A 10205-nucleotide genomic window follows, 5' to 3' on the forward strand; every position below is an offset into this window, starting at 1 on the left:
ATCGGTAGGAAACTTATTAGTATTCATCTTTAACAATTCATAATTATGAGTAAACATGCTAATTTTAGACTCTTTAGGGGTGTTAGACATACAAATTTCGAATCCTAAGTCAAAGAATATTTACTCAGGGTTTAAGTTGAGGAGTTTAGGTAGTTTTGGTGCAAGGAAACTGTATTTTGAATGCATATTTAGGAATTTTGAGATTAAAAAATTTGTGTTTAGGGTGCATGTTTAGGAAGCCTAGAAATAATGTCATATTTGTAGGTTTTGGGTTTGTGCTACATATCAGTGCATTAGATTTGATTTGAATGTCATCTTAATTATTTATATTCATTACTTTAATATAGTTAAGTTTAAAATAATAAAAAAAATTATTTGATATTTTTTAAAAATAACTAAATTCTAAAATAAAATTGTGTTTTTGGTTATTATTAATTGACCAACTAAATTATGTAAACAGAAAAAGAAAATGAAATTTATATTTAATTTGTTGATGTCTAAGATTAAATTAAATATCATGCATTTATTATTACTATTATTTTTACCTTGAATAAGTCTAATTTGTAGGTTAAATACTTTTTAATGTAATATAAAATTAAATACTATTAAATTCAACTAAATTTCGGTTACCTTTGAAAGAAAATTGTTTTAAATGACAAAATTGTTGGAACATATTTTCAAATATAACAAAATGTCATAGTCTATTAGACGTTAATAGACATCTATCAATATCTATTAGTGATAGGTGATAGTAGTCTACCACTATCTATCACTGATAGAAAGTAGTACTTTGCTGTATTTATAAATATTTTGATTGACTTTACTATATTTGAAAAGAAACTTAGAAATTTTAAAAAAATTTTATTTAGTCCAGATGTGACTAAAATTAGATTCCTTTTAATTTGCTTTCCTTAATTTGATATTTTAACTAAGCAAACAAATAAACTGTGTAATTTATTATTCATTTAGAGATTTGCCTTTAATGTAAATTAATTTATGTCGATTATTTATCTCATATTATTCAAATAAATCAAAGGTTAGTTGCAAAATGGCAAAATAAGTTCTTAATATTGGACCGAAACCTAAACCTTTTAGTTCTGCAAAATAAGTCCAACCCATGATTTATAACAGAAAATATAAAAATGTACGGATACACTTGATACACATTTTATACACTTGATACACTTAATACCTTTAATGCGTTACTAGTGTACACTTGATACACTTGATCCTCTTGATACATTTAGAATTTTCTTTTTTAAAAAAAATTGAACTTCTTCTTTGAAGAAAGCAGCATGCCCCTCTCCCTTCCTTCAACATCTCTATTTAAACAACCAGCACTGCTCCACACGATTTGTCACCGACCACCGCTCCACTTCCTTGCCGCTTACCTCCGTCGACTGCCACATGTCAGGTCACCAATCGTCCATTGTCGGTAGCCGATTTTCTCTTTCTTTCTCTGTTTTTCTTTCCCCCAATATCTCTCCTTCACCAACTCTACTTGTCATTGACCACCGCTCCATCTCTTTGTCGCTTACCCTCTGTCAACCATTGCACGTCCGGCCATCGATTGACCGTCACTTTTTTTTCTCTCTCTCTATCAATTAATTGTTTAGGGATTTATGTAATAAAAAATAATTAGAAATTCATAATTGCTAAACCAAGAAACTCTTTAAGGATTGCATATTTACCATATTTACAAAGTTTGAAAAGTGAAAGTCATAATTGCTAAACCTTAAACTTAATTTGCTATCCAATACAGTTTTTCATAAATAATTGACTAGTAATTTTATAATTATTTACATAAAGTGAAAACAATAAGGAAATAACTATATTTAATATGAGTAGTTAAAAAATAAAAAATAAAAAACTATTGATTTTACTGAGTTTTAAATAAAATCTCGTAAACTTTTGTAACCATAACTAGATAATATTTTTTTTCGTAGTTTAGTATGCTAACTTAAAATTAAAATAAACTGTTATTTTTAATTTCAAAATCAGTTGCTTATTAATTTTTTTATTGCCTTCTAAAGGGGCATTTGAGTCTCTGATAGTCTGTGTTTGGAGTCCAACTTAGTTTGGGTTAGGGCTTTCTATATATATAGTCTTAATAAATAGGTTTAATTGTACAATTATCTAAATTTTCTTTTTTTTTTTTATCTGAATAGCCTAATGAGCTATTATTTTACACAAAAGTCTGGCTAGTCTTGTTTCGAAAATTATTGCTCTCATAAATGAAAGCAAGAATCGACAAAAACTTTAAATGAGGAAACAGTCTTATTTGATATATACAACACTATATATTTGAATCATTTAAAAATAAACCAGGGTTTATTTTTTAAGTGCATGAATAAGACAACCTGTACAATGAGTCGTCTTATATATCGAACTATATATGCAATGTATATTTATATTTTTTAGTATATTTGTAAATACACCAAAAATTAATAGGATGACAAGAAAAACAGCAAATTTTTGAAGTTTCATTTGGAAAAATGATAAAAAAAAATGTTTCAAAATTGTAAACATAGCAAAATAAATTTAAATAATAAAATACTAATTAGTAAATCACCAAACTACTCTAGAGACAACAACTTGAGTACAAACGAGAATGCAATGGACAATATTTCAAAAAAAAAAAACCTTGAAAATGGAAAATATAATCTATCTAAACATTCTAGAAGCAAAAGATTGCATTCTACAACAAAAGCTAAAGTACAGATACAAATGTTGGCCAAACTCTTAAAAAGGGTTTTGAAATCCAAAAATTACCAAATATGGTCCTCACTGACAATAAACTGGCGACAACAACGACTTTTCTAATGGAGGATGATGATGGTTGCGATACGGTGGTAAGAAGGGTTGGCATTTGGCTTCATAGAGGAGGTTAGGGTAGATGGAGAATCGAAGAGAGATATAGACAAGAGAGAACTACCGGTAGCCTTAAGGACATGTTCATGTGACGGTGTTGATGACTTGACGACGGTGGTTGAAAGCATTGTAGTGGCGAATGTCCACGACAGCAACGAGCGTACTATAGAAGGAGCGTGAGATCACCTATTGTTGCTTCCACTATGCAAGAGAATTCAAGAGAAGGAGAAGATAGTGGGCTCTGTGCTATTGGGTGACTACTTTGGTTCCTCTCTTATCTTCTTTCTTTGTAATTTGAATTGGGAGGAAAATCAAGAATTAGGAAGAAAAATCAACAACTAAGGACCGGTTAAATAAATATAGTTATAGCAATAGATACAATACTGTTAACACAAAATGCAATTATACTGTATATGTAAATAGTAATATGGACATCTTGAAAAATCAACAGAGAGCAAATTTGAAATATGGGGAAAAAAGTCCATGTACAAGAAAATGTGCTTGCCAAAAATATTAAAAATTAAAAATTAAGAATCAGGGATTGGTTTAAATATGATAACAACTCATACAATACTGCTAAGACAAAATGCAATTACATCGTATATGTACAGTTTTAAAAAGTATAAATTGTGTAGACAATAACATTATAAATAAAAGGGGACCATTGACAAGAAGTGAGTGATACATGAAAAAGCTGCCTGATGTGTCTGCTATGGTCCTGGATGGTAGAGAATGTCCCCACGTCCACCTATATAAGCAGCACCCCTAAAAGAGAAAAGAGGAAACGGAAATACAAAAACACATGTCAGAAGAAAATCTTCATGAAAAGACACTGAGTTCTAAGAGGGAGGAGGTTTAAGGATCCATTGCCGGTAGCGGTGAAGAAGAAGCAATCATTACAACCAAGACAATGAGAAGCATAGATTGTCAATGGGTGGCTTGGCCTCTCAATCTCCATGCATCATTCTATATCTATTTTCATTTCATCTTGCTACTTAAAACTCTTGTAGTTATTGTTTAATTCATTAATATATCATGAACTTCATCTCATTCTTCATTTCTACTTTTACTTCTTTAATCACGAGTAGATAAATTTCTAGTGGATTGAGATGAGGGTACATCATTCTGGCAAACATAGTAAAAGTAGAAGTTTGGTTCGATGAGTGAGTTTAAATTTTTGTAATCTTCATTTTATTTGGTTATTGAATCAAGGAGAAACAATCACCTGTTTGAGAGGGTAAGTGGTTGTGGATTGCATTAACCGGAGAGGGTAGTATCTTTAGAGATAAAGATAACCCTTCATTCAAAATAATTCTTATGCATACTTCATAGAGATATGACGAATGTGGCTTCTCAGTGAGAGATTGATCGTATAATTGTTGTGATTAGGAATACGAATTGAAACTTTTGTGTATGATAAAAGGAGTGACGGTAATCACTTCAACCTTACTTTCCTCATTTATACATCTCATTCATCAACATTGTTATCTTTAGAGTTGTGCCCTTCAAGCATGCTTACATTTTGTTTATGTTATTTTCAGCATATTAGCTAGTTTAAGAGTCCACCATTTACCTGTGCACTTTTTTAGTTCTACTAAGTTTAAAAAGAAACACCACTAATGGGCTATTTTGAATAAAAAAGATCCCTGTATTCGACCTAGGTCGTAAATTACTCTTTGAAAGTTTATACTTAGGATTTTTAAGAGAAATCTTATATTCAAATTTGACTCATATATATCTGCATAACTCTGAGCATAATCTTTTCATCATCATAGGCCATGGAGCAAACAACAGTATACTTGCACATAGTTCTTTCCAACATCCATCAAGCATGTGAAGAATGACCTTAAATCTAGATATCGATTTATCCTTGCATTTTTTTTGTGGATTTACGTAGAAAACATATCAGCATAATTACAAATGGATTGTAATTGGAAATGTGTCCAACTGTCTAAATTGATAATTGTTGGAAATAAATTATCACTAACAGCTTGTCATTCTGCCCCAGAATTGCGTACTTCAAATGGGTTGGTAGGGTCTTTGGTTCAAGTGTTGGTGGCTCTATTAAGGAAGGTTGCGTTGTTTTTTTTTTTCTTCCGGCGGCTCTACTTCTTGCGTTGCGATCATCTTTTCTTCCTTGTTTGTTTTTGTTGCGATCGTATTGCACGCAACAATGGATGCGCTGGCATCCTCTTCTTCATACTCTTTATCAGACTTTTCTTCTTCAATCAAATTCAGGTCATCATCAGAATCTTGCAGGTCTTCTTCATTCGAAAATTTCATGGCACGAATTATATTAAATTTGAGCTTCTGTCCATTTATACTCAAAGTGATTTCTCCCTTATGCACACCAATTTAAGCACGACCTGTTGATAAGAAAGGTCGGCCCAAAATGATGGGCACATCTTTGTCTGCCTCATAGTCTAGAATGATGAAGTCAGTTGGAAAAATAAATTTATCAATCATGATCAGCATATTCTTCACCTTACCTTCTGAATGAACTAGAAATCTGTCAGCCAATTGGAGAGTCACTGATGTGGGCACAAACTATCCCACATTTAATTTTCTAAAAATCGACAGCGGCATCAAATTTATGCTGGCCCCCAAGGCACATAGGCCTAATATAGAGTCCTCCTATGGAGCAAGGAATAGTTAAGCTCCCAGGATCGCTCATCTTCGGTGGGATAATGGATTTGGAACTTTGCGTTAATGCCACCATGGCAAATTTTCCAGTGCCTATTTTCTTAGTTACCATGTCCTTCAAAAACTTGGCATAGGCAGACATTTCCTCAATCGCTTCCCTGAAAGGAATGTTAACATGTAATTACTTTAACATAGATAAGAAACGTTGGTACTGAACCTCTTCGTTTTTCTTCTTCCTTAGTCTCTGAGGGAAAGGTGGTAACTAGACTTTCACGGTTCTCGTTTCATTAGGCTTCTATGTCGACACAACCTCAGGTTCTACTACTTCATTTTTTCTTTCTTCTTCTTGCATTACCGCAATCTCAGGCTCAATTGCGATGGAAGTTGTTCTACTATGCTCCTTCTTTTCTCCCTCCACAGTCTTCCCACTGCGCAATGTCACAACCTGACACTACTTTTTACCTGATCCCTCTAGGTTGCGTGGAAGTTCGGTAAAACTTGGCAGCACCCCTTGCGATCTACTTTTCAGCTCACTCGTAATCTGGTCCATTTGCAATTCGAGGTTGCGGATGGACGTAGCCTGACTTTGAAGCAATGTCTCATTTTTCTCTATATATTGCTTCAATAGGCTCTCTAGAGAAGAGGATTGCAATAGTTGTTGTGAGCTACTTGCTTGATTTCTCTGTTGATCGTTGTTACGTTGGAAGAATCTTGGTGGCCCTTCTTTTTGGGCCACCGGTTGAAAATTTTGTTGTTGATTCTTCCAGGCAAAATTAGGGTGGTTTCTCCACTCGGGATTGTAAGTGTTTGAGAAGGGATTATTCTTACAAAATATACAAACTGTGGATTTTACGGGCAATCTTCTATCGCATGCCCATCATCGTAAGTCGTACATCTTGCAGTGTTTTGACTTGCGTTAATTTGCCCACCTTACAGTGTTGGGCTATTGATCGCCATTCCTTGAATCAAATTCATCATTGCGGTCATTTTGTTTTGTAATGAAACAATAACACTGTTATTTGCGTCAGAATCTTTAAGTCTTAATCTCTAGTCACTCTCCCTCCAATCTTCATGGTTTTTGGAGATGCGGTCCAGGATATTCTTCACCTCATCATAAGTTTTGTCAAGTAGACTACCAGCGGCTGCCACATTGGCAGCGGTCTGCGAAGCGGGATTCAAACCGTGATAGAAAATTTCCATTTGAAGACAGTCTGGTAGCCTATTATGCAGCAATCTTGGACCAACCTTTTAAACCTCGCCCAGGCATCGCTGAGCGATTCGTCCATATCTTGTTTAAAATTTGTAATAAGCTTTCTTTGTCTTGCGTTCTCGGTAGGTGGAAAATACTTTTTCATGAATTTCTCCACTACCTGCTCCCAAGAAGTAATCTCTCCTAGTTCGAGCGAATAAGCTCATTTCCGAGCCTGATCACAGAGAGAAAATGGGAACAACGTTAGTCGAACTTCTTCAGCAGAGATGTTCGAGAACATAAACGTATTGCAGATTTCATTAAAACTTCGGAGGTGAGCGTGTGGGTCCTCGCCACACCTTCCTCCGAATTGACATGCAGTCTGGATCATCTGCAACATCACCGGTTTCACTTCGAATCTACTTCTGTCGAGGGCAGGCCTCATGATTCCTGAGAGGTGGTTTACTATTGTATGCATGTTGCATGGACGCATTCTCGTGAGTGTTAGTCGAAAATTTTCTCAACCCGTTCACCGCATATTCATCGTATTTTTCGTTTACCAAATCTTTTCAAACTCTGTCGCATTCGTTATTTATTTTAATCAACGCAAACAACAAACCCAACGATTTATTTAACTGGTTACCGCAAGTTTTCATAAAAATCATCAACGCAACTATTTTCACAAGTACCTGTGTTCGACTCTAGACTTACTAGGAAACTCAGAGGAATTTACACTTGAGTTCCGCTGGGGAAACTTGAGTGCACAACGCAGTCTACCAACGCATATCATCCATATTTTCATTCATAAAAATAACACTTCACATGATCAACGCAAAGTCTTACGGTGAAGTTGCGCTCGATTGATAATTTCCTATGATCGCAATCTTACATTGCGTTAACATATATTCTGCACAAAAAATACAAAAGTCAATAGTTCTAATGCGCTAAACGCACGCGACTGCAATATTATAGAATTTATGCCTAATGGACACAATTTAACATATTTCATCAACGCAATCCAACATTGTTTAAGAACTTAGCACTATGATAACGTGCATTTTTGCCAGTTATCATAAGGTCGAACACAACGACTTGTGAAAATAGATTGCATAGATAATTTTTTTTTTTTTTTATGAAAACCTTGCGGTAACAGGAAAAATCAATAAAGTGTTTGGTTTTGGATTGCGTTTATTAAAAATAAATAACAAATGCAGCAGAGTTTGAAAAGAGTTGGTAAACGGGAAATGCGATGAATATGCGGTGAACGGGTTGAGAAAGATTTCGGCTAACATTCCCTAGAATGCGTTCACGCAACATGCATACAACAATAAACCACCTCTCGGTGCGAATATCACGGCTTCTAAGGCTAGAACACATGAGATAATTATGTGATAAGTCTACAAGGTTTACACATAAACCTCTATCTCTATTTATGTGATGACAACATGACATTCACACAAATATGCGACCACATAATATCATTCCCATTCCTGGGATGCATGCGATGCAAGTTAACGAATAGAGCTTATCTCTAGGTCCCCATCTCTTGTTTATGCAATCCTAATCTTGCTTTTTCGAGTCCAGATTCTAACCTAGCTCTCTCGAGATATTAGGTTCTTTCTTTAGACTCTCTCTCGAGTAACTCTAAAGGGTAATTTGCACAGCATAAAACAAGACAATCGCAAGCAATGAACTTCCTAGATCAGGTTAGCTTAGTTCTTCTCAACCCATTCAACTAGTATAGCTACTCATGCGTATTAAGAGAGTGAGCATATGTAGAAATAGGACTTCCATTGAATAGATACAAAGATGAAGTATAAATAACAATGCAAGTATAATAAAGAGCCTGGCAGCAATTTCTTGCTGCCAGGCGTTTATACTGTTTCTATTCGTGCTCTAAAGATATTTTCGCTCTCGCGAGAGTCGGCCTGCTCTCTACCTTTACGCCCCAAGGTTCTCTTTCGAGTTGCCCTGGGCGATCTCCGGCACCACCACTCTTCTCGTGCTCCGCCTTAAAAGTGAAAGAAAACTATGAACAGAAGATGGTGAACTGGTTATATCGTGAACTTGTCAACCGATCAACCCCTTTTCTGAAGAATGCACTTTGTATTTATAGGGCATCAATGGTGAAAGGCGGCTTCTCTCTCCCGGTTGTACAGATGAGACAACTTTAATTCCTGATTGACGCGCCAAATGACTGTCATCAGCTTTCTATCTCATCGCTCTTAATTGGCCTTTCACCTAGATGCGCCCACCATGTTGCGCTGACCATGTTGCAGCGATCCTTCTNTCGTGAACTTGTCAACCGATCAACCCCTTTTCTGAAGAATGCACTTTGTATTTATAGGGCATCAATGGTGAAAGGCGGCTTCTCTCTCCCGAGTGTACAGATGGGACAACTTTAATTCCTGATTGACGCACCGAATGATTGTTTCCGATAAAGCTGAATGTACTTTATGACCGTTATCAGCTGTCAACTTAATTTGGATTTGACTGTCATCAGCTTTCTTTCCCATCGCTCTTAATTGGCCTTTCACCTAGATGCGCCCACCATGTTGCGCTGACCATGTTGCAGCGATCCTTCTCGGGCAAATGTTTGCGAGCACGATCAACGCAAAGTCTTGTGGTGAAGTTACGCTTGACCGATAATTTCCTATGATTGCAATCTTGCATTGCGTTAACGTATATTCTGCACAAAAAAATACAAAAATCAATAGTTCTAATGCGCTGAACGCATGCGACTGCAATATTATAGAATTTATGCCTAATAGACGAAATTTAACATATTTCATCAACGTAATCCAACATTGTTTAAGAACTTAGCACTATACGTGCATTTCTGTCCGTTATCACGTCGCAATGCTCCAATCACAGCATTGTAATGCTGCACGAAGCGTTGCACACTACATGCAGCGTGCCCTAATGTTCCGGCAACATAAAAGCCAACATTGCAACACTAACATCAAAGCATTGCAACGCTTCGAATGGTCTTCGCGCACGTTAGGAAACCTCCAAATATGGGTTTGGACCTCTCAGGTGCTTCTTTGAAATTTTTCCGTTTTTTTAATTATTAATTTGTACTAATTAATTATTAAATGTATTTTCATTAATTAAATTAATATAAGTGTTAATTTAATTAATGTTTAGGATGCCAATTTCGATCATATTGCTTTTTTTATTTAATTATACATATGATATATGATTTTAATTATTTATATGTCATATTGTATGCCATATAGTATAAATCCCACCATAGGATAAACATAAATTCCTGCATCATTTTAATATAAAAGTTATATTGTATAGTTGCATGATTAAGTTAAACATGCTCATGCATTTTAATATAAGAATTATATTTAAATGCATGTTTATATAGTTTCATTAATTAATATAAGAGTGATATTTTATTAATGAAAAGCATGTTCATACATTATGTTTATAATAGTTATAATATATGATGACATGTCTATATAGTACACATGTATTAATTTTAATATGTGTG

Source organism: Benincasa hispida, chromosome 6, assembly GCF_009727055.1.
Source record: "Benincasa hispida cultivar B227 chromosome 6, ASM972705v1, whole genome shotgun sequence".
In the NCBI taxonomy this organism is placed as follows: domain Eukaryota; kingdom Viridiplantae; phylum Streptophyta; class Magnoliopsida; order Cucurbitales; family Cucurbitaceae; genus Benincasa; species Benincasa hispida.